Source organism: Lepidochelys kempii, chromosome 1 (assembly GCF_965140285.1).
Source record: "Lepidochelys kempii isolate rLepKem1 chromosome 1, rLepKem1.hap1, whole genome shotgun sequence".
Taxonomy (NCBI): Eukaryota; Metazoa; Chordata; order Testudines; family Cheloniidae; genus Lepidochelys; species Lepidochelys kempii.
In genome coordinates, this window is record NC_136380.1 from 268,353,507 (window position 1) to 268,378,956 (window position 25,450).

The window sequence follows — 25,450 nt, forward strand, 5'->3', positions numbered from 1 at the left end:
CCGACACCCCACCCATGCCCCAAAGGGGCAGTAAGGTGCTAGGCCCGCCACAGGGAGGATCTATTAACGGAGATTCTCTCTATCTTAGTAAGGAAGAAAGGATGGAAGATGATAAAATACAGGTAGGATCTGATGAGAAACAGTCAAATGAAAAAGAGTCCCATTCAATTACATCATGTAATGGCAGACAGCTAAAATGTGACAAGTTTTTAAAGTGCTTATATACCAGTGCTAGAAGCCTAATAATAAGATGGGTGAACCAGAGGGCCTCATATTAAATGAGGATATTGATATAACAGGCATCACAGAAACTTGATGGAATGGGGATAATCAATGGGACAGAGTAATACCAGGGTACAAAAAGGCAGACGAAATTCAATGTTGATAAATGCACATTGGAAAACTTAATCCCAACTATACTATCAAATGATGGAGTCTAAATTAGCTGATACCGCTCAAGAAAGATCTTGGAGTCATTGCAGATAGTCCTCTGAAAACATCCACTCAATGTGCAGCGGCAGTCAAAAAAGAAAACGAAATGTTGTGAATCATTAAGAAAGGGATAGATAATAAGACTGAAAATATTGTATTGTCTCTATATAAATCCATGGTACACCCACATCTTGAATACTGAGTGCAGATGTGATCACCCCATCTCTAAAAATGCAGCCTCACCTCCAGGGGCAATGCCATGCCAATCTCAGTTGGATAGAATATCAAGGCCTTCTGCAGTCAGGGCCAAAATGGATCACTCACTAAATGTTTGTGAGTGTTGGTGGCACTGTAATTGTCTCACACACGCTAGGGATTGGGAGGGTGAGTTCAAACGTGAGAAGACAGACCAAAAATATCTTAAAAAAAGATCACGTGATTCGGAAGCCAGCTCCATGATTTTGGGAGTACTGATTTTTGAACTTTTGGGGTTGGCAATACTGTTTCCTTATTACAGCACAATGTGCAAAAGAACAGACTGTCCATGCTATAGTTTGCTGTAATAATCAATCAATTTAATATCCCACTAATCTTTCCCTTTCCAGACTGAACGAACCTAATACTGTGTTATTCTTGGTATTTTTTGGTTGCTTACTTGTTTGGGGGTTTATTGCCAAATCTCTCAAAGCATATTTCCTGCCACCCTCTAGGCAGCTAATGTGTTTTATTTTATCAATAACATTCCATTTTTATTCATCATGAAAGAAAATATCCACCTATCCCCGTATTGCCAACTCCAACGTTCAAAAATCATAAAGCAGATCACCCAAATCATGAGATTAAACACAAAAAAACCTCATTAATTTCGGGCCAAACATTATACTGTGATTTGGTCTGTGATTTTTAAGTCCCCCTGTGCCCCATCACCCTGCCCCCCCACCCCCGCCAGTGTGAGTATGTTGCAATGCTCCCAGATATATCCAAATGACTTTGGCACCTGCTTCTGTAGCTTCATCCACATATCTGCTCATCCCCCTGCCACTCATCAATACTGTGACTCCAATTCTCTTCCAGTTCTGCTCCCACATCAATTCTCCCTCACTGTCTCTCCTCCAGAAGCTCTTCACCCCCCACTCCCAGGCCTGTGGGGGCTGCAATGAGGTTCCCCTATCCCCCTTCCAGGAGAGGGACAGCAGCTCCAGGGGCTGTTCACCACCCTTCCTCGTCACCCCTTATTTCTTCCCAGGCCAAGTGTTGCAGGGAGTGGGAGGGGAAGGAGAAGAAGCAGAGAGGAACTGTCCCATTATTCCCAGGAGGGGAGGGGTGATGAGGGAGCAGAGCCACCCTCAACTGCTGGTCTTTTCCTGTTCCCGTCTCCCCTCCTGTGAAGATGGTGTCTATTCCTGAGGGAAGGGGAAGAGAGCTCTGCCCGCTTCCTGCAGCAACTCTGATTGGCTGCTCTCCCCCCGAAGGTGGGGAAGTTGGAAAGACAGCCTATAAGAGAGAGAGACTTCCCCCAGGTAGAGCTGAAATTCACAAGGGGACTGGAGCTTCTCATGTCATCATGAGGCTGGCCTCAGCCTTGGCCTCAGCCCTGGCCAAACTCATGTGACTTGTGAAGAAATAGTGAGAGCTGGCAACATTGATACCACATTTTGAAAGGAGCTGTTGATTTTAAATGTCTCTCTCCCCCATTTTAAAGGAAATGTAATGCTTTGGAAAAGTGCCAGATTGGCCTAATTGTATAATGAAGCCACTACTTAGCCATGAAGCCACTACTTAGCCATAAAGCCCTAACTCAAATAGCTGCTCTGGTTTCCCCATTCCACCTTAAATCCTTAGCCTCTTTGAAGAGACTGATATCTACCACTCCTAGTTGTCTTTCATTCTACAGGACATCCTACATTTCAGCCATTTTTTTATCTGCATCCTGCCATTCTGAATTGTCACCAGCAAGTCCAGCCTGAAGACTCCAAGACAGCCTCTAGAGTCTTTCCTAGCCCTCTCAGAGACTGTTTTCAGCAGTCTGGGTGGTCTTCCCCTGCAGATGCACTCAGTGTTGTTCCTGTGGCACTATATGTGTCACTTTCTGAGCCAGAGACAAAGCAACCAGTGTCTAACCCTCCATTGCTCTCTCCCCCTGCCCTGGAAGGCCATGGAGTGCTGGCTCTGGGAGGGCATTTGGGTACGGGAGGGGTTCTGCCCTGTGGCAGGGGGTTGGGGTGCGGGGTCTGGGAGGGAGTTAGGGTGTGGTTCCGACCTGGGGCAGGGGGTTGGGGTGTGAATGGGAGTGCAAGGTGCGGGGTCTGGGAGGGAGTGAGGGTTGGGGAGGGGATTTCAACCTTGAGCAGGGGGTTCAGGGTGCAGGCTCCAGCCAGGCAGCACTTACCTCAGGCGTCTCCCGGTCGGCGGCGCAGTGGGACTCAGGCGGGCTCCCTGCTGCTCCTGGAAGCGGCTGGCATGTCCAGCCCCTAGGCAGATGCATGGTCAGGGGGCTCTGCACGGTGCGCACTGCCTGCACCTGCAGGCACTGCCCCCACAGCTCCCATGACTACGGTTCCCAGCCAATGGGAGTGCGCGGCTGGCACTCAAGGCAGGAGTAGCACATGTAGCTTCCCTGGCCGCCCCTGTGCCTAGGGGCTGCAGGGATATGCCGACTGTTTCCAGGAGCTTCCCGGAGCCAGGGCAGGCAGGGAGCCTGCCTTAGTTCCGCTGTGCTGCCAACCGGACTTTTAACGGCCTGGAGCCACCAGGGTTCCTTCTCAAATTGGTGTTCTGGTCAAAAACCGGACGCCTGGCAACCCTAAGACCACCATATTTCTCTGAATCTTGACTGCTGACCAGGGTCAGACTTATTTTCTTTAATCAGATTTAAACAATAGTAAATCAATGCCCAGGCAAATTAATGCCCACGCAAAAAGCTGGAAGGGGAGTGAGGTTTAGTGGATGAGGCACTGGACTGGAAGCATGGAGACCTGGGTGCTATTCCTCGCTCTGCCATCGCCCTGCTGTGACTCCTTGGGCAAGTCACTTTATTTCTCTGTGCCTCTTTTTCTACCTCTTGTCTGTCTTGTCTATTTAGACAGCAAGCTCTTTGGGGGCAAGGATTGTCTTCCACTATGTGATTGGACTGTGCCAAGCACAATGAGGCTCTGATCTTGGTTGGGACCTCTAGTCACTACTGTAATATAAAAAATAATAGATGCCCAGAAAATTACACAGTATAAAATATTTGAACAATTGACTCACACCCGAAAAGCACTGTATCCCAAAACTAATTCAGTGGGGGTGAGGGGAGGGGAACCCAGTGCCCCATAATGTACCCTTCTATACAGGTGATAGCAATTCCGTTATTTTCTGACCCAAAGCTAGCAAAAATAGTGTTTTCTTATAGGCCAGTACACAAGCTTTCAAAGTCCAGAAGCTAAAGCAGAGACCACCTTGAGTGCATATCTTATGAGATCTGCAGTGAGCAAGCACAACATTTACAAGAACTACATTTTATAAGATGTGGTGTCTTGTTCTAACAAGATTTACAAGGGTCTCTCTTATAAGATGCACACCCAAAGCAGTGTCTTCTAGAACTCCCAAGCTAGGCAGTGTCCTGGGGATAAGCTTCCCAACCTACAGTAGAATCAGCAGCTTCTCTCCTCCCAGGCCATACAAAAGACCTAACTAAGCAGTCTGATTTTTCAGAGATTCTGAGCACTAACCTCTCCCAGTGAGAAGGGTGTGCAGGGGAAGGCTCCATGAAGACACACAGACACGCCATAACCAAAGTCCCAGGACATATTTCATATGAGACAGCCCCAGTACAAGTAGTCTTTAAAACCCAGCTTCATTCTTACCATAGCTGGACTCTGCCAGGATAGCCACCCCAGCCTTTTCATCCAGGGTGCTGCATACCTGCTCTTCCCATTGCAAACTCTCACAGCTACTCTACTGGGAGCATCCTTGACAGAGGAGCATCCTTCACTACTGCTGATCCTCTCATGGTTTCTCTGGGGCCCAGCTCTGCAACAAGGAGATCTCAGTGGGTAAGCTCCTCTTGCCGTTCCCCTTTCCTTAAGCCCACTCTGATCCTTGGCTCCAGCTCTCTGGCTTAGGCTCTCTCCCTCTACTGTTCCTCCTGCTTCCAGCCCCCTCTAGCCTTGGCCCTCTCTGGCTTGGGTATACCAGCCAGCAAATCCTTCTTTTTGCTCTCCTGCCTTAAGATAACTAAGTGACAATGACTACAGAAATATTCAAGATAAACAGACAACTAAACAAACACATATAAGCCAGCTCCTCAAAGGTACGTGACATTTTTGCATTTCTTAGCTAAGACGTGAGTAGATAAGTATTAATGTTTTTATTTTTGTAAGTGAAGTCAGATTAAATATGACTAAATTCCTGTTTACTGGGTATGAAGATACAGAAAATCAGAAAACTTTGTGTTCTGAGGAATTTACCAAATGAACAGTAAATATTCACCTGCTGCTAAGATCAACTGGTTGTCTTCAATTTAATCTAAATATAATTAAAAAAAGAAATAAAGAGGAGATCAGGATTCCACTTACCAATTTGGAACCAAATAATTCAAACAATCTTTCACTCTAAAGTTGCAGCAGCATAAGAAAGAAAGTCAATGCAAATCCTTTCTTTTACTTCTACACCAGTATTAATTTCTAGTTAACTAACCCAGTCAACAACTTGAAGGAAAGTCACAATAGTTTCATAAATCATTATAGAACAATATATACAGGGGGAGTGGCTGTGCTTCGAGAAATTTCCACAAGTAACTTTTGTAACATACACAAAGCAGTTGGCAAAGTCAACATGCTTCCAGTGGAACCAGCTGCTGTGTAAGTTCTAACAGTTACTTTGTGTAATGGAATGTCTTAGCAATCAGTTAAATTTCTTAAAGGTGACTCTGACAGATTTTTTTTTGTAATTGGATTTATGCCTGTTATTGTTTCTTGATGGTGTATAAAGAAGCCATAAAAGTTTTTCTCTGCTTGTCTTTTTACCTTAAATACGTCGGTGTTGAAACTGGTCTTCCCTAGTTTTAACAGAGAATTTTTGAGGGTATCAGAGATGTGTATTATGAATTCTCATACCTTAACTGAACGGGCAAGCGTGTTGAGCCTTTAACAAAGCCACCCTCTCTCATAAATTTTCATTAGGCACTGAAGCTAAACAAAACTTAATAAAAACAAAAAACAAAATGTAAACACATGGTCTTCTTCCAGGCTCCCCCTCGTGGTCTCAGGGCAGCCCTGCAAGTGGCCCCTCATCTCAGTTTTCCTTCTGAGTCCCCAGTAACTGCAAAAGAGCTTATTGTCTAGTCTATAATCATAGTTTATTAGCAAAAAGCCATAACCAAAAGTCTCAGGACATATTTCATATGAGACAGCCCCAGTACAAGTAGTTTTTAAAACCCAGCTTGATTCTTACCATAGCTGGACTCTGCCAGGATAGCCACCCCAGCCTTTTCATCCAGGGTGCTGCATACCTGCTCTTCCCATTGCAAACTCTCACAGCCACTCTACTGGGAGCATCCTTGACAGAGGAGCATCCTTCACTACTGCTGATCCTCTCATGGTTTCTCTGGGGCCCAGCTCTGCAACAAGGAGACCTCAGTGGGTAAGCTCCTCTTGCTGTTCCCCTTTCCTTAAGCCCACTCTGGTCCTTGGCTCCAGCTCTCTGGCTTAGAGCCAGCAAGCATCTCCCTCTGCTGTTCCTCCTGCTTCCAGCCCCCTCTAGCCTTGGCCCTCTCTGGCTTGGGTATACCAGCCAGCAAATCCTTCTTTTTGCTCTCCTGCCTTAAGCCCTTTTCCAGGAACCACCTTCTCTCTAGCTCGCTTGGGCAGCTCTCATTTTCCTCTTTTCCTGACTGAACCAGTCCGCCGTGCCTCTTCTTTTCCCTCACCAGGCCACTTAGGATATGTCTACACTGCAATGAAACAGCCCAGCAGCCTGAACCCTGTGAGCCCAAGTCAGCTGGCACAGACCAGCTGAGGGTGCCTAGTTGCAGCGTAGACATACCCATAAATATGTTCTAGACTCAGGAAGTGTAGTCCTAGGAAATAGAACAATTCAAATGTTTCCGAGTGGCTGTATTAAATGCAGAAAAAATGCCTTGCTGGACAAATCAGAGTTGGTATCATCAACATTAAGAAACAGATAATTTCTATATACAAAATTAACCAGAACTGTTTTTATGCTACAACATGATCAAGAGCCAGACTTAACACACTTAGAGGCATATCACTCAGTCAAGTGGTGATGAGATGCTCAGATATTAGGGTGCTAAGCACAGTATAGAAATCTATATAGAATAGAATACAGACAATTGTTTGGATACAAGACTTTTAAGCACTTTAGCCAGAAATAGTACATTAGCTATTGGAAGGCACATACTCCAAAATCCAATGCAGTTTTTAATTGAGCACACATCTAGTCTAATTTAATGGAATTGGAACTATACCAAAACTTAAAGACAAATCAATAGTTTGTGTAAGAAATGAAGAACTCTAACTGGTACACTGGTTCAGAAGGTCAGCAGGCCAGGAATCAGAAGTCAACATTTTTTCCCCATTATGTTTACTGAAATCTTTTGAGAGAGATACAAGGCATTACACATATCCACAAATACAGTAAAAATTCATGGTAGATGACAGACGAAATAAGGATAATACAATTTAGAAAGACATTACAGGACTTACAATATAATAAGTTCTGAATAATGCATGGAGGATAGGAGCATGGTAGATTTATCTGTGGCAAAACTACAGGAGAGGCAAAATAATAATAGATTCTATATGTAAATAATGCTTTTGATCCTGAAGGATTCTAAAGTTACAAAATACACTACAACAAAAATAGAAAGCAGACACTTCCTATTTGGGGGTAGAGGGTAGGGTACAGTCAATGAGCAGAAAACACAATCAGTAGTGAAGGGAAAGAAAATCTGGTTAAAAGCATGTCATAAATATAAAGGGAAGGGTAAACCCCTTTGAAATTCCTCCTGGCCAGGGGAAAGCTCCTCTCACCTGTAAAGGGTTAAGAAGCTAAAGGTGACCTTGCTGGCACCTGACCAAAATGACCAATGAGGAGACAAGATACTTTCAAAAGCTGGGAGGAGGGAGAGAAACAAAGGGTCTGTGTCTGTCTATATGCTGTCTTTACCGGGGATAGACCAGGAATGGAGTCTTAGAACTTTTAGTAAGTAATCTAGCTAGGTATGTGTTAGATTATGATTTCTTTAAATGGCTGAGAAAAGAATTGTGCTGAATAGAATAACTATTTCTGTCTGTGTATCCTTTTTGTAACTTAAGGTTTTGCCTAGAGGGGTTCTCTATGTTTTTGAATCTAATTACCCTGTAAGATATCTACCATCCTGATTTTACAGGGGGGATTTCTTCATTTCTATTTACTTCTGTTTTTATTAAAAGTCTTCTTGTAAGAAACTGAATGCTTTTTCATTGTTCTCAGATCCAAGGGTTTGGGTCTGTGGTCACCTATGCAAATTGGTGAGGCTTTTTATCCAACATTTCCCAGGAAAGGGGGGGTGCAAGTGTTGGGAGGATTGTTCATTGTTCTTAAGATCCAAGGGTCTGGGTCTGTAGTCACCTAGGCAAATTGGTGAGGCTTTTTACCAAACCTTGTCCAGGAAGTGGGCTGCAAGGTTTTGGGAAGTATTTTGGGGGGAAAGACGCGTCCAAACAGCTCTTCCCCAGTAACCAGTATTAGTTTGGTGGTGGTAGCGGCCAGTCCAAGGACAACGGGTGGAATATTTTGTACCTTGGGGAAGTTTTGACCTAAGCTGGTAAAGATAAGCTTAGGAGGTTTTTCATGCAGGTCCCCACATCTGTACCCTAGAGTTCAGAGTGGGGGAGGAACCTTGACAAAGCATATGAGCAAACTCATATCCTAACTAAAGTTCCCTGGGACCTTTCATGCCCATTAATAGTAGAAAAAACACATTTGTTTTTAAATCTCATCCACAAGATCCTCCAGAATAAACTGCATAGTGTTTAGTGTAATTATCTCAGTAGGAAAATATGCTGAATTTGCCTTGCTGGAATTTGGGAGGGGAAAAAAAATCAGATAGGTTTCCACACATTCACAAAAATTTCATAAAGAACATCATCTTCTCCACCTTTACTGTCTTGATAAGTTCTTAAAATCAAGCACCAACAATGAAAGGGATGATATTAACAACATATTGGTCGGGCTTATTTTGTGCACTGTCAATCAGACAGCTGGCAAGAAACACACAGGACAAGGTACCTTGAGAGATACTACATGTCCAGTGTAAGATCCCCAGTTACACAGACTCCTAGAAAGTATCTGCAATATAACAGCAACTTCTAGAATTAATATCCAAACAAGGGTAACATGACTCAGATCTAAACCAGAGGTGGCCAACCTGTGGCTCCAGAGCCACATGCGGCTCCTCAGAAGTATAGGCACCAACTCCAGGGCTGAAGCTACAGGTGCCAACTTTCCAGTGTGCCAGGGGGCACTCACTGCTCAACCCCTGGCTCTGCCACAGGCCCTGTCCCCACTCCACCCCTTCCCACTCCCTCCCTTGAGCCTGCCATGCCCTCACTCCTTCCCCATCCCCCCCAGAGCCTCCTGCACGTCACAAAACAGCTGATTGGGAGGTGCGGGGAGGGCTGCCGGTGGGTGGGAGGCGCTGGGAGCTGGGAGGCTGATTTGGGGCTACTGACGTATTACTGCGGCTCTTTGGCGATGTACATTAGTTAATTCTGGCTCCTTCTCAGGCTCAGGTTGGCCACCCCTGATCTAAACAAATTCCTCTTATCTCTTCCATATGTAAATAGCCATATAAGTACCAAGGCTCAGAATTTCAGACTTGAGTGCCTAAAGTCAGGAACTTAGATCCAGATTAAAGTACCTAAATGAAAGATTTTCAGAGATGCTGAGCACCCATAGCTCCCACTGACTCTTATTTAAATGTCTCACTTTAGGCACCCAAGTTTGAACTGTATGGCCCGGTTCTCCTCTGCTCACAGCCACTGGGAGCAGCTAAATGGCTGTGAGATGCCAAACTAGATTACAGGGAATCTGTACCATTCATGATTGCACCAAAAAAGCAATGGTGGGTGAGAATGGTTTTAGGTAGGTCATTATCTCTAAACTACTTTGCCCTGAATTTGTGTGACAACATTAAAGTTTTAAAACCTTGGTGTAGTGCTCTATCTGATAATCCCATATACGCATACAAGGGCAGCAATTGGCTAATATAAAGGAAAATACCTAGCTACACAGGCAGTCACAAGCTTTGGAGTAGAGGAGAAGATGAAACCCATAATACTGAGATCTCAACAGGAACAGACTGGGAGGATGCTAAGAATTCAAATAATAAATGTTTTTATTCTATTTCTAGATACTGAATTCTCACCCAGTCTCTTTAATGAAAGGTAGAGGTAGAAATTTTTCTAATAATAAATACAATTTTTTTGGGTCAAAATATTTTTTTCAAAATAATATATATATTATATATAAACAAAGTGTGCTTTTTCTTATTTTATTTAAAATTGATCAGAAGTATTACTGAAAATGGTTATCAAAATGTTTCATTTACCAATTACTGGGTAATCATTTTGGTAATGCTTTTGATAATTTTTTCCTCCCAAAACAGGCTTTTTTTTAATTTACAAAAAAAAAAAACAATCTATTTGAAATACTTTGAAATGAAAACAACTTCCAAATTTTGAAACTTTTCAAAGAAATAGATTTTAATTTTTTAACCAGCTCTATTCAGAGGTTATTTCAAATCAGTTGAAACACCATTTCTAGTTAAATATCCCAAAAGAGGCTCAGAGGTCTTAACTTATCAAATATAGTAGTAATTTTGACATTTTCCACAGTCTGAGGAAAGAATATAGTTTTGACTGTTATACAGAGGGGCATATAGGAGACATCAAATCTGGAGGGGATCATAAGGTGGAATTATATCTCTTCAGGGACACAAGGTCTCCAAACACTGTAACCTACAATAGCAACAACCACCATCACCATTACTACCACAATTACTTATGCAGACTCATCCGCCCCATTCCAGCTTCATTAGTCACTATAGGTTTGTCCCCTCCGCCGCTATCAAAGGTATACTAGCTGGTAAAGAAATCTCTATGAGAAGAGCAAGCCATCTCAACCCCCACAGAACTGACCCTAGAGCCAAAATGTAGCACACGTATCCTTTCCTGATTGGGAGATGTTTGTTAAAGGATTGAATTCTATTGTCTAAATCCAGTATGGCTCAGCTATTCTGGCCCTTAGGAATCTTCATGAGCTCTAAACATAAATGGTTGCTTAAAGGACTTCATATTTAATTTTGTGATAAGCCTGTGACTACAGACACTTCTTTATTAAAAATATTGTATACGCTAACACAGTCACCAATAGTTCTTCTCCATTCTGTTACTTTATGAAAATAAAAGGATTAAGAATGATTGTGTTGTCTGTCAATATGCTACAGGGGAGATGTCTAATAGCTTCTCACATATGAAATGTGTAGATCTATCATCATCTCTAGAGTATATATTTCATATGGTTTCTTGATAAATTCCAGTAAATAAAGGAAGAGAAGGAGATGATGCCAAAAGCACAATATAACTTGGAAACACAATTCCCACCCACCCACTTTACAGAAAAACTACAAAGGAAGATAAAAGAAAGAAAATTCAATCACTTAGAGCCAGACTCACCCTGACACTGGAAAAACCACCTTGCGGGGCAGAAAACTCACAAGCTGCAACTTACAAACTTTCCTCCTAATCTGCCCATTACAAGTAGATAAAGAAAAGGGATAAACAGTTTTACCCCCACTACACAGAAGGGGCAGGAGGGCTTGTCTACTTAAACCTATGGATGTTCCCACATTACAATCAATCCTGGGACCCTCACATGTGGAGGATAATGCTTCTGCACAGCTGATCTTCAGGGGCTGTTGGCCCCACCAATGGCTGCCTTCAGGCTCTTCCCACAGAGTGGTTTTTCTCAGGGAAAGCTTTCTTGCAAAGTGCATCATCTCCATCCAACTTCTCTGTACCCAAAGTTCTCCATACCCAAAGAGCCCAAAACGTATGTACCTAAGAAGGGCTTTTGTGAGTCAAGACAAATCATGAGACCGTGACACAGAGCTCATCATCTTCCAATTCAGTGACCCCCAACCACTCCTCTATAGGCCTATATCCTGGTGAGACTACATCTTCAAAGGTGCATCATGGCCAGAGGCTCCTCTCTTGGCAAGGGGAGAAGGTGGGCAATGGAAGACATGGTGGCCTCATGGTAGATGTAGTCCAACCAGGGAGACAGGTTTACAGAGGAGAATGGGAGCATGAGGCACACAAACAGCAACTCCCAGAAGGCACCATGGCAATATATCTGAATCAAAATAGTTACGGTTTTTAGCTGAAATTTTTCTGAATTTTAATTTTCTATAGAAAAATGCCCATTTTCTGACCAGATCTACTTCAAACCCTGCCCCTCTGTTTTGTTTTGATAAACTTTCTTCCTTCTCCCCTTGCATATGGAAGGGTCCCCGTCTAAAGTATATCACACAGGAAGGCTCAAATTGGGAAATAAAACAAAGGTAGTCTGCCTAGCTTTGCCCACAAGCCAAGTTTCACCTACTCAGGATGCCAAAATGAGATGTTTTTCACAAAAGCTTGTGCGGATGTTTAAAATGTGACCATGTATTCTCTGCTGGCTTCTCAAGCTTCAGCCCTTCTCAGTAGTATTCAGGGTTGGGTTAAAAAAGAGACACAACCAGCCTATGCCTAGGGTCCTATCACTCAGAGTCATGTGATATCAGAATGTACGCTTTGCTCTCATGGTTGCTAAGAAACCTTGAAACTGAGTGCTGGTATAGCTGCAACAGAGATATCTGTCTGAGTCTTCAGTCTAGCACAAAGGAAGAAGCAGCAGCCACTAGAGACAGGAAGGTAGTTGCCAGGCCTTACATCCCCCATCACAGCAGATCCATGACTCTAGCCATTTTGAAATGGGACAGCTTGGATGCCCTCTCCAGCTCTGAAGTATTGGCTCCCCCTTGTTAGGGCTCAGATGCCCCTCTGGGCTCCATTCCTCTCATCTGGGTGTTTTGGCTTGACAGGTCAATTTAGAAATGATGGTTCTCCCAAGTTTCTCCCAAGTTGCATCTACTTCTGGCACCATCATGAGATGCCACTCTCCATAGATTGTACAGATCTTTACAGTAGCCTCCCGTTCTTTTTATAAATGATTTGATCAACTTTTAAATAGATTAAAGTTACATTATTGCCAACAGGCCCCACACACTATTCATTTCTCAGTGGTATTGTTTCAAGCTGTGGGCAGACATAGGAAGACATCACCCAGTAGTTATACTTGGTTCACATTTTCAAGCTTTCATCTGCATTTATAACAGTTAGAGACTACTCTTTAGAAAAAAAAAGAAAGAAAGGTGAGATTCTGGAGAAAACGATGGCAGCCTTAACTTGCATAACTCCACCATGGATTCACCGCTGGTGAACCATGCAGCCATCCAAAACTCATGTCAGTAAAATCTTTATACTATACCATGCTCTCATGCATTCCATATTTATATGGATTTGACAGATGCGCACGCGCACACTTACACTCACTCTAGAAAGCATTCACTCATTCATTCATTCATTCATTCAGCATCTGATTCCATTTACAGCAAAAGGGGATTAAATATAACCCTTAGTTTTCAAAGAAACAGCGAATAACTGCAGATTACAAGGTTCTACGGTGGCACAAGCCTACTGAAAACAGTCATCACAAAGTAAAAAAATAAAATGTAAATAAAAGGCAGGGGAGGCTGAACAATCCAAAACCCCAAAGATATTACCTGTAATACAGACACTAAACAAAAGAATTAATAATGGGAAGAATCTGAATAGATTAACTCAGAAGCAAGCTTTCTTTTACTAATACTGCATATCTTTTTTCATTCACTTATCTGAACACATTCTTGTCACTGGGCATTTATACATACATACTGTAGAATACCTTAGTGCTTGCAATCAGAGTGTATCCATTATAACAATGGAAACCAAGCCTGAAATATTTCAGCTACAACTGGAGGATGCCTCCACTATGATTGCTTTACAGAATGCTTAGGAACTCTACACTTCATTGAAAGATTTCACATAGCTACCATGAGGTGTCTTGGAGAAGATGTGGGAAAATAAGGATATATACTTTATGTCCATTTTTCTGTGAGACAGAATTCCTGCAGTCGCTATTAAAATGGCTAAAAGAAGATACTCATTCAAAAGAATTTTTGTTCAGTTGGGTTGCTAGGGAAACCTGAGTTGCGTACAACCAGTGAAGTTTTAAATTACACAATGAATGCATGGATCCAGACATGATCCTGCTAGGTTCTGGAAAGAAAACCCATGCTGGATTAAAGGTTTTGGCCGTTAAAAGACATTACTGTACTAGCAGAGATGTTAGCTGAAACTACACAATAAAGGGTGATGGGTTTCATAAAATACAAGGTCTTTTTTATAGAAAGTCATGGAATTACCACATGGTTTGAAAAAGCTTCTTGGGTTTAGAAATGTACGTTTTATATCTAATTACATATGAGATATTTAATTTGGGTTTTATATTTCTTTTTAAATAATTATTGCATAGTATTGGAACCATATATGTATATACATGTGTATCTGTTTTCTGGTGGAAGTCTCCTCATGAGGGAAGTTTTGGAAAGTAAAGTGAGGTATTAAACAATTGTCATAGGCAAAGTCAAATGAGCATTCGATCTGTCATACCAGGTGCTATGGACAGCTCAGCATTTTTGCCATTTTGTAGCCAAAAGTCGCTAGCAACTGTTACCAGCACAGTACACATATGTGCATGTGATTTATGAATACTGGAAAGTAAAGGAAGATATTCTCATAATGAACAAGCTATGCAACAAAACATACCTACTACCGTGCTTTGCCTTTTAGCATAATGTTATTTATATAGCACCAAAAATGTAGTGGATATGTCACAGACACATACCCATATATAGACAATGTCTCTTCCCTAAGGAGTTTACAATATGTAAACAAAAGTTAGGGAAGAGATTAGAAGCAGGTGATTAAGCAGCGATGTTTAGCTGGCATCTTGTTAACTTCAGGGTTTGATTTATTTTTTTCCTCTTCTCTTGAAAAGAAAACCAGGATTAAGAGGCCTAAGGAAAACAAAATTTTTTTAATTGTGCTAATTTAATATAGAATGTATAGATTTGTGATGACATCAAAGGATATATCTGTGTGAAATATGCAAAGAGTGCTAAAAATATAAAAAAATAATCAGTAGAAATATACATCAGATAGCTAACTATGCTATTCTCACATACACAGACTAATATTATTGAAAAGAAAATTTACCTTAGGAAGATTCAGAAGAGGAAGATGTGAAAATATATTTGATTCTTGGCCTACTCCTCCAGAATTTGCATTGTCCACAACAAGACCCTGACAGGGATTCCTATTAGAAAAACAAAGCAATAAGCTATTCAGTACTCCATTTACTTCAAAGTTCCATTTATTGTTTATAAATACCTAAGGATTGAAAGAAAGAATGAATATTAAATATCAGATTAAATGTCTAAAGCTTATTTTAAGATTCCCAAATATATACATTCTCATGTTTTCCACAACACCATCATCCCCTTTATGAGAATGTTCTCTCTCTGGGAATATTTCCTGAATTCATTAAGATTGTCTTCCATCAACCAAGATGTCAGTTTTTTCAAAGCCGCCATCACATCCCATCATGTGAATTTCTCAGCTTTATTTAAAGTTTATTTGGCACCAATTTAAATCTTTAAATCTTTAAAAATGGACTAAAGTTTGAATACATGATTTACAGAATACAATCTTTACAAACATGTTTAAAAATACTCAGAAATTTCTTCCCACACTTAATAAAAAAAATACAAGTTAACAGGAACAACAAATTCAAAGGTTAAAATTAAATTTAGTAGCAAAGTACTTTGCTGCAGTGTGACTTTCACATAATTACTACTGCTTTTAGACTATGAACTAAAGTAACATTTTTACCCTCATTTGTCAATATAAATGAAATGGATGTTGCTATATTAATAATGAATGTGATATAAGAAGAAAAATAAAGATAACATATATGAAAGGCTTCTTGCCTGGAAACTGACCTTTTCAAGTTTATTCCAGTAGCAATTTACTGGCTCCTAATTACTGTTCAATATTCCTCTCCTACTAGCACATTAATAACAATAAAAGAGGCTAGCAGCTATCACAGCTGATTTAGAGGTTCAAATTCTTTACTGTAGCAATGGAGATGGTTTTTAAAAAGGCAAAATGCCAGTCATGAGATCCTATCAGACTATTGGTAAACTACTGACAGCAGCACTACAGCAAATCGATCAACAATGCAAAAAGCTGACAAGGAAAGACAAAAATAAAGACTTGCACGACTTTGCAGTTTACAGGCTTTTGTTATGAAATTGTGCTGTCTAACTAAATTTCAACTCGTATTGTTGCAGGAAAATTCTAGTTTTTGTTTACAGGACAAGCCATCAATATGCAAGTAAATTTTGAAATATGATAGATATTCACAGCTTAAATAACCTTACCTATTACTCTTTTTAGAGACACTGGAGAAAGGAATAACTATGCCTAAAGGCACATATAGTAAACCTCTGAAGACAGTAAGGATTAAAAGTGACTTTTTTAAATGAAGATTTCTGGTCATATGAGTTGTTATTCTACACAAAGCTCATTACCAGTTATTCCAGGTTGCTATTTTTAACTAAATTATTTCTGTTACATTCAAAATCGAGTTGGGAAATAAAAACCTCTCAGGTAGCACTAATTGTCTTTTCCTCACATGCATAAAAACCTGTGTAACTCACTGGATTAGATTACAAGCAATCAGTGTTGTTTTTCATTTTAAACAACCCCCAGTAAAGCTCATTTATAAACAGGCTAGTTGCACTGTTAATTTATTAATGGGTTTAGTGTAGTATATAATGGTATCATCAATACCAAAAGCACTTCTGCTAATCTAACTAATCAGAGTTCTGGGAGCATAAAAATAACCTGACTTTAATCCACGGCAATAAAAATATGGAAAAAAGAAAACAGGCATGCAACATTTAAAAAGCCTTTCAAGATAGGAGGTTGACAAGCTTTGGAAAATCGAGTGTTATACATAATAGTTTTATAAAGCAAAACTGGCATTTAGTACTTTTGACTGTTTTAACTAAAATGAGAACTATGTTAAAGTGGAGGAGAGATGTTAGGTTGTCAAAAGGTAGTATACAGTATTTCCCTTCCCACATGCATATGTGCAGAGTTTAAAGCCAAGTTTAGGTAAAGACTACATCTATTGTTACAATCAATTAACCGAACTAAAAATCATTTTTAAAGATTCTACATGAATTTTAACATAGATTATTATATATTTTCAAAACCCATGATAAGCAGTGGCTTTAACACTTCATTTTAATACATGAATTTTCCTGTATTCATGCTGACTATATAAGTAATAATTAGTTTTTGGGGGGTGCCTTCCTGCAGTCCAACCCCCAATCTTCTGCTAGACCATTACTCCCACATCCTGCAGAGGGCATGGCAGACAGCAGAGCAGGGAATGTTCAACCTCTTTTGCAGCTAAAGTTCACCTTTTCCCACACATGAGCCATAAGAGAATTGTCAAGGAGTTTTTCTCCCTGCAAGAGTTAAGATGTTTGTTTGGCAAGCCTTAGTTGGCTCCTTGGGGGCCAACAACCCAATGCACACACCTAGAAAACCTATTAGGCTTGGCAACAGGCCTAAGAGCTAGCTGACATGGCTTGTAACCCCAAAGAGCCTCCCATGGTTTATTCATTATTTGTATTATGAAAGCAACCAGAGGCCCCCCATCAGGCTGAGGGTCCCTTCTGCCGGACAATGCACAGGTGTGAAGTACAAACACAGTCCCCTTCTCCAAAAACATTACAATCTTTTAACAGAAGGGTGGGAAGGGACGGATGAGGTAACAATTTAATAAGAAAGTTCCCTACTCTGGAGCAATAGTTACAGCTTGCCACCTGGCTAACCACGGTCAGTTGGCAGGGAATTGTAGCAAAATTGTGTGAATAATGGATTTTTTGGTTTACTGGCAATTCCAAAATAATCGGGGGGAAAAAATCATTTGGCATCAAACAAAATGTTTTCAGTCAATTTCAAGAGCTTAATGTTTTTAATGTATTAAAAATAAATGTGAAGGAAATTTCAAAATTAAAAGTCATTTCAAACTGAAAAACCAAACATTTTTATTTTTTCAGATTTTTGTTTTGTTTTTTGTTTGGGTGGGATGAGAGGGTTCTTTGATATGATCAATATGGCAAAACTGACACAAATTCATGAAACTTTTCAGGGTCACTAAATCTACTTTGGCTGACAATTTTCACCCAACTCTAGTTGCTTTCAGCCCCAAGAAACCAGTCACTTACCCCAGATCAATTAGTACCCTAAATCTTATACCACAGACAACGCCTGTAGCCAATCCTGTAATAAACTATCTTATTTCTTAGTCCCAGTTAATAAAAGTTTAGAGAGTTATTTACAGGTTAAAAGAAGCAGACATATACACACAAATGAATTGCAACCTAAATCATATGAGTGACAGAGTTGCAGTGATCTAACAATTCAAAGTGTCTTTCAGGGCAAACCCAGGGATAACCCTGGGGGAACTCTCACTTCAGTTTAGAGTCTCTGGCCCTGAAAGAGTTCAAACAGCAAAGAGATGAAAAATCTTCATGTCAACTGTTTTTATTTCCCTCTTCTTGTATTCAAACCAATGGTACGAGGCCTTCTGCATGTACTCCTCCATGGGTGGGTGGGACAATTAACAAGGCTTTTGTCCTATGTTGGTCCACTGAATTTTTGATAGTCCTTCTGATGCGCAGAGGGGATCATTCTCATGCCTTGTTCACAAGTACAGAGCAAACATTTTCAAAGTTATAAAGCGAAACTTACATATAACTACATAGCATGGGAGACAGACATTACAAGTGAAATTAGTGCCTGCAGCAACTTACAAGCATTTCATAGAGTCTAAGCGCTAAATACAGTCTTATAAAATTAATACCTATTTTGAACTAAACTAACCTAGTCGCAAGCTGGTTTGGTTTCCAGCTATGAGTTTGCCAGTTCTTAGCTATGCCTGTGACCTTGGCTTGAGCTGGCACTTGATTTACCAGCATCACATGGAGAAGATCATAGCAAAATTCGGTTGCCCGGAGAAATTCATCGCAATGGTTCAGCAATTCCATGATGGTATGCTCCCGCGCATTGTGGACAACAAGTCATCTGAACCATTCCCAGGCACCTATGGAGTCAAGCAGGGCTGTGTGTTGGCCACAACTCTCTTCAGTATGATGTTCTCTACCATGCTTACAGATGCCTTTCATGACTGTTACACAGGGATTCACATCAGATACTGGACTGATAGCCAGCTTTTCAATTTGAGGAGACTACAGGAAAAGACAAAGATACAAGAAGTGATTGTTTTTGATCTTCTCTTTGTTGATGACTGTTCCCTGAATGCCAAATCTGAGTCTGACATGCAGCGGAGTATGGACTATTTCTCTTCAGCTTGTGACAACTTTGGTCTCATAATTATCATCGAGAAGACAGAAGTGATGTACTAGTCTGCACCAAGAAACTCTTATGTACAGCCTACTATCCAGTGAATGGCCAAACCCTCCAGGCAGGGACAAGTTCACCTACCTCGGCAGTACGTACTCATGTGCAGTTCATATGAATGATGAAAACAACGTCAGAATTTCCAAAGCAAGTGTGGTCTTTGGCAGACTACGTGCAAATGTGTGGGAGCACAGAGGCAATAGTCAACAAACAAAACTGAAGGTATACAAAACCATCACGTTTCCAACTCTGACGTTGAAGTGACCTTATGCAACCTCTCTCTTGCCTTCTTTATGAAGTAAGGGCATGATAGCTCCCAGCCTCCTGAGTTACGGGTGAGTTAAAAAAAGCCGGCGCTCCGCGAACCAGCTGAGCGGCGGGGAACCAGCTGAGCAGCGGGGGAAAGCAGAGCAGCAAACAGCAGGAGTTTGCCTGGGAGTTCGCCTGCAGTGAGCCCACTGAGGCTTACACCCTAACGACTTCTCTGAGTAATTACTGCATCTCCTGAGGAAGCTCATAGTAGGAAGGTAATATGGATGGGGAGTGTTCAACTGTTGTGACCTGCACTGGATGTGCCATGTTTGTCTTTCTTCCAGAGGACAGAAGCGACTTTGTCTGTACAAAGTGCAAGCTGGTCTCAATATTGGAAGAGAAGGTTCAAGGTCTGGAGCAACAGGTATCGACCCTGCGTTGCATAGGAGAAACTGAAGATTTCCTGGACAGACGTCAGGATATGCTTCTACAGGCACAAGGTTCTGAAGATTCAGAGCAGGCTGCGCAGCACGGACAGGAGGACAGTGAAGAAATCTGGCAACATGTGACCTCCAGAAGAAGAAGGGGGAACGTCCATGTACCAGCAACGCGAACACAGGTAAGTAACCGTTTTCATGTTCTCTCCACAGGTACCATTGCAGGGAGTGGCCCAGATGATACGTCTGGGGGAAGGGAGCAGAAGGAGACTCCACCAGTTGAAAGGCATGAGATGCCCTGTGCTAAGGTTGGGGGTTCCACGACCACAACTCCCAAGAGAAGGAGGCAGGTTGTGGTGGTCAGGGACTCTCTCCTCAGGGGGACTGAGTCATCTATCTGCCGCCCTGACCGGGAAAACAGAGAAGTCTGCTGCTTGCCAGGGGCTAAGATTCGCGATGTGATGGAGAGTCTGCCAAGACTCATCAAGCCCTCGGACCACTACCCCTTCCTGCTTTTCCATGTGGGCACCAATGATACTGCCAAGAATGACCTTGAGCGGATCACTGCAGACTACGTGGCTCTAGGAAGGAGGATAAACGAGTATGAGGCGCAAGTGGTGTTCTCGTCCATCCTCCCCGTGGAAGGAAAAGACCGGGGTACGGATCGTCGAATCGTGGAAGCCAATGAATGGCTACGCAGGTGGTGTCGGAGGGAAGGCTTTGGATTCTTCGACCATGGGATGGTGTTCCAAGAAGGAGGAGTGCTAGGCAGAGACGGGCTCCACTTAACGAAGAGAGGGAAGAGCATCTTCGCGAGCAGGCTAGCTAACCTAGTGAGGAGGGCTTTAAACTAGGTTCACTGGGGGAAGGAGACCAAAGCCCTGAGGTAAGTGGGGAAGCGGGATACCCGGAGGAAGCACGAGCAGGAGTGTGTGAGAGGGGAGGGCTCCTGCCTCATACTGAGAACAAGGGGTTATCAGTGGGTTATCTCAAGTGCCTATATACAAATGCACAAAGCCTGGGAAACAAGCAGGGAGAACTGGAGGTCCTGGCAAAGTCAGAGAATTATGATGTGATTGGAATAACGGAGACTTGGTGGGATAACTCGCATGACTGGAGTACTGTCATGGATGGGTATAATCTGTTCAGGAAGGATAGGGAGGCCAGAAAAGGTGGGGGAGTTGCACTGTATGTAAGGAAGCAGTATGACTGCTCAGAGCTCAAGTATGAAACTGCAGAAAAACCTGAGAGTTTCTGGATTAAGTTTAGAAGCCTGAGCAACAAGGGTGATGTCGTGGTGGGAGTCTGCTATAGACCACCGGACCAGGGGGATGAGGTGGACGAGGCTTTCTTCTGGCAAGTCGCAGAAGCTACTAGATTGCACGCCCTGGTTCTAATGGGTGACTTCAATCATCCTGATATCTGCTGGGAGAGCAATACAGCGGTGCACAGACAATCCAGGAAGTTTTTGGAAACTGTAGGGGACAATTTCCTGGTGCAAGTGCTGGAGGAACCAACTAGGGGTGGAGCTCTTCTTGACCTGCTGTTCACAAACCAGGAAGAATTAGTAGGGGAAGCAAAAGTGGATGGGAACCTGGGAGGCAGTGACCATGAGATGGTCGAGTTCAGGATCCTAACACAAAGAAGAAAGGAAAGCAGCAGAATACGGACCCTGGACTTCACAAAAGCAGACTTTGACTCCCTCAGGGAACTGATGGGCAAGATTCCCTGGGAGAATATCATGAGGGGGAAAGGAGTCCAGGAGAGCTGGCTGTATTTTAAAGAATCCTTATTGAGGTTACAGGGACAAACCATCCCGATGTGTCGAAAGAATAGTAAATATGGCAGGCGACCAGCTTGGCTTAACAGTGAAATCCTTGCTGATCTTAAACACAAAAAAGAGGCTTACAAGAAGTGGAAGATTGGACAAATGACCAGGGATGAGTATATAAATATTGCTCGGTCATGTGGGAATGGAATCAGAAAGGCTAAATCACACCTGGAGCTGCAGCTAGCGAGGGATGTTAAGAGTAACAAGAAGGGTTTCTTCAGGTATGTTGGCAATAAGAAGAAAACCAAGGAAAGTGTGGGCCCCTTACTAAATGAGGGAGGCAACCTCGTGACAGAGGATGTGGAAAAAGCTAACATACTCAATGCTTTTTTTGCCTCTGTCTTCACGAACAAGGTCAGCTCCCAGACTACTGCACTGGGCAGCACAGCATGGGGAGGAGGTGGCCAGCCCTCTCTGAAGGAAGAAGTGGTTCGGGACTACTTAGAAAAACTGGACGTGCACAAATCCATGGGGCCGGATGCGTTGCATCCGAGAGTGCTAAAGGAATTGGCGGATGTGATTGCAGAGTCATTGGCCATTATCTTTGAAAACTCATGGCGATCAGGGGAAGTCCCAGAAGATTGGAAAAAGGCTAATGTAGTGCCCATCTTTAAAAAAGGGAAGAAGGATGATCCTGGGAACTACAGGCCGGTCAGCCTCACCTCAGTCCCCGGAAAAATCATGAAGCATGTCCTCAAGGAATCAATTCTGAAGCACTTAGATGAGAGGAAAGTGATCAGGAACAGTCAGCATGGATTCACCAAAGGAAAGTCATGCCTGACTAATCTAATTGCCTTCTATGATGAGATAACTGGTTCTGTGAATGAAGGAAAAGCAGTGGACGTGTTATTCCTCGACTTTAGCAAAGCTTTTGACATGGTCTCCCACAGTATTCTTGTCAGCAAGTTAAAGAAGTATGGGCTGGATGGATGCACTACAAGGTGAGTAGAAAGTTGGCTAGATTGTCGGGCTCAGCGGGTAGTGATCAATGGCTCCATGTCTAGTTGGCAGCCGGTATCTAGCGAAGTGCCCAAAGGGTCGGTCCTGGGGCTGGTTTTGTTCAATATCTTCATTAATGATCTGGAGGATGGTGTGGATTGCACCCTCAGCAAGTTTGCGGATGACACTAAACTGGGAGGAGTGGTAGATACGCTGGAGGGTAGGGATAGGATATAGAGGGACCTAGACAAATTGGAGGATTGGGCCAAAAGAAATCTGATGAGGTTCAACAAGGACAAGTGCAGAGTCCTGCACTTAGGACGGAAGAATCCAATGCACCGCTACAGACTAGGGACCGAATGGCTAGGCAGCAGTTCTGCAGAGAAGGACCTAGGGGTGACAGTGGACGAGAAGCTGGATATGAGTCAACAATGTGCCCTTGTTGCCAAGAAGGCCAATGGCATTTTGGGATGTATAAGTACGGACATTGCCAGCAGATCGAGGGACGTGATCGTTCCCCTCTATTCGACATTGGTGAGGCCTCATCTGGAGTACTGTATCCAGTTTTGGGCTCCACACTACAAGAAGGATGTGGATAAATTGGAGAGAGTCCAGCGACGGGCAACAAAAATGATTAGGGGACTGGAACACATGAGTTATGAGGAGAGGCTGAGGGAACTAGGATTGTTTAGTCTACGGAAGAGAAGAATGAGGGGGGATTTGATAGCTGCTTTTAACTACCTGAAAGGTGGATCCGAAGAGGATGGATCTAGACTATTCTCAGTGATAGCAGATGACAGGACAAGGAGTAATGGTCTCAAGTTGCAGTGAAGGAGGTTAAGGTTGGATATTAGGAAAAACTTTTTCACTAGGAGGGTGGTGAAACACTGGAATGCATTACCTAGGGAGGTGGTGGAATCCCCTTCCTTAGAAGTTTTTAAGGTCAGGCTTGACAAAGCCCTGGCTGGGATGATTTAGTTGGGATTGGTCCTGCTCTGGGCAGGGGATTGGACTAGATGGCCTCCAGAGGTCCCTTCCAACTCTGTTATTCTATGATTCTATGATAGGCCTTGGTCAGCAATAATATGAACTGCACAGAAAGAAAGATGTGCAACCAGAAACCATGATCTCCAGGCTCCTAAACCAGTGAAGCTTCCCATAGGCCAAAGGGTATTCTGTACATGATGTCTCCCTTTCTCATGACTGACGTACTTTTGTGGGCAGGTATGACAGGACTACCAGATGTGTGACATTATGCAGGTCTGACAGTAGAGTCAATGAGATGAAAATCTATGTACACTGAGTCCCCCTCCTGGCAGCCCAGGGCTCTTTTAAATCGAGGTACAGACACAAACTGATGCATCTTATAACTGAGGAGAATGAGAGACTATAACTTTGCACTTTAGGTCTGTAGCCTTTTGGGACTGTAATTTAGAAACTCACTGGCCATTTTCTTGTAGGCATTATGGTTCATGACAAATTAAATAAAAAAAATGTGTTATATTAAAAAGCAGTGATGGTGAGTTAGCTGATCAGTTTGCAGATTAACTGTGGGTTATTAACTTGTGGAGATTAACTGTGGGTTATTTTTCTTTTCATTATTGGGTTTATTTTTGGTTTTTAATGTTTTGGGTATGGAATTAGGTGTAACCTCTTCCTGTAGTGCAACAGCCAAAAGATCCCTCTTCTAGTACAGCTCAGACATGGTTAGAAGTAACTAGGGAGCAGACAGAAGGCTGATTCTAGCAGCAGGCACTAGGCCAGGAAGTTTTAACGCTTGTTTGTGCTGTAAATTAGCAAATAACTCCCCAAGTGTGCAAGCACAGGGGTAGAGGGAGGGAAGAGAGACATAGATGGCTTTTTTCTTTTGCCCCTTTTAAATCCGTATTTTTTATATATAACCTTGCCTCTTCAATGAAATATTCTGATCCGTCATTTCTATTATTTTTATTGTGTTAACTTCACAATTGAAGTACCTGTGTGCTGTAGGCACACAATGAAATTACAGTAAACTGCTTTTACCACTACTTATATTTATTGGCCCAGCCAAGCGATGATGTCATAATAATACCTTATCTAACCCCTCCAGCATATAGTGTAAGAAATATATTTGGGTTGAGAGCAGTGACAGATTAGCCACTGGGTCAACAGGGCCCATGCCCAGGGGCCTTGGACAATTGGAGGGCCCTGGAAAAATGGGCACCCCTGCACCCTGCTCGGTGCTCCTGCCAGGGATTGGGGGAAGCCCCTGTACCCCGACAGGAGCGCATGATGGGGGGCGGGGCAGGGAAGCCCCCGCACCCTGACCCCATTTCCCTGGCAGGAATACCAGGGGGAGGGCAGAAGAGGGGGGACTGCAGGTGGAAGGAGTGAGGACGGGCCCCCACTTGCACTGGCCCAGGGCCCCGCAAAACCGTAATCCTCCTTTGGCTGAGAGATAACATACTTTAACCCAAACATACCAATATTACTTTAGCCTTGTCTGCAATGATCTTCAGCTAGCCTTATCCAATACATAATCTCATGCAGACACCAGGTCATTCAATCTACTGCACTAGCATGAGAGTAGAAACTAAAATGTAGAGTACACTGAGCCCTCCGATTTACAAGCCTTCTCCCCACATCATCATATACATCTTGAACAGAAGACGTGACACAATAGAACCCTACATGCAAGTGTCCTTGGAGCAGATGAACAATTGCTGAAAACCACCACCTGAGGCTTCTCACAATGAAGAGGTCAGGATCCTAGTTAGAGAATATTCTCTTGTGAAATGTAAATGACATCCCTTTCATCTGACCCATCCGAATGTACCTTCAGTAGCACCAAGCGTAGCAAAACTTCGTATCCAAGCCCTTATTCACAATGG

The 25,450-nt window shown here is 42.6% G+C and overlaps 1 long non-coding RNA gene across 4 annotated transcripts in view; it reads right to left on the reverse strand.

Annotated features, from left to right (window-relative positions):
* LOC140904999 (uncharacterized) overlaps positions 1 to 25,450 on the reverse strand; it is a 238,895-nt gene that overhangs the window by 66,003 nt on the left and 147,442 nt on the right. For all 4 annotated transcript variants that reach the window (XR_012156702.2, XR_012156699.2, XR_012156701.2 and 1 more), the window contains one exon: positions 14,838 to 14,937. This is a non-coding gene — a long non-coding RNA (uncharacterized LOC140904999). The remainder of the gene's footprint in view (positions 1 to 14,837; positions 14,938 to 25,450) is intronic.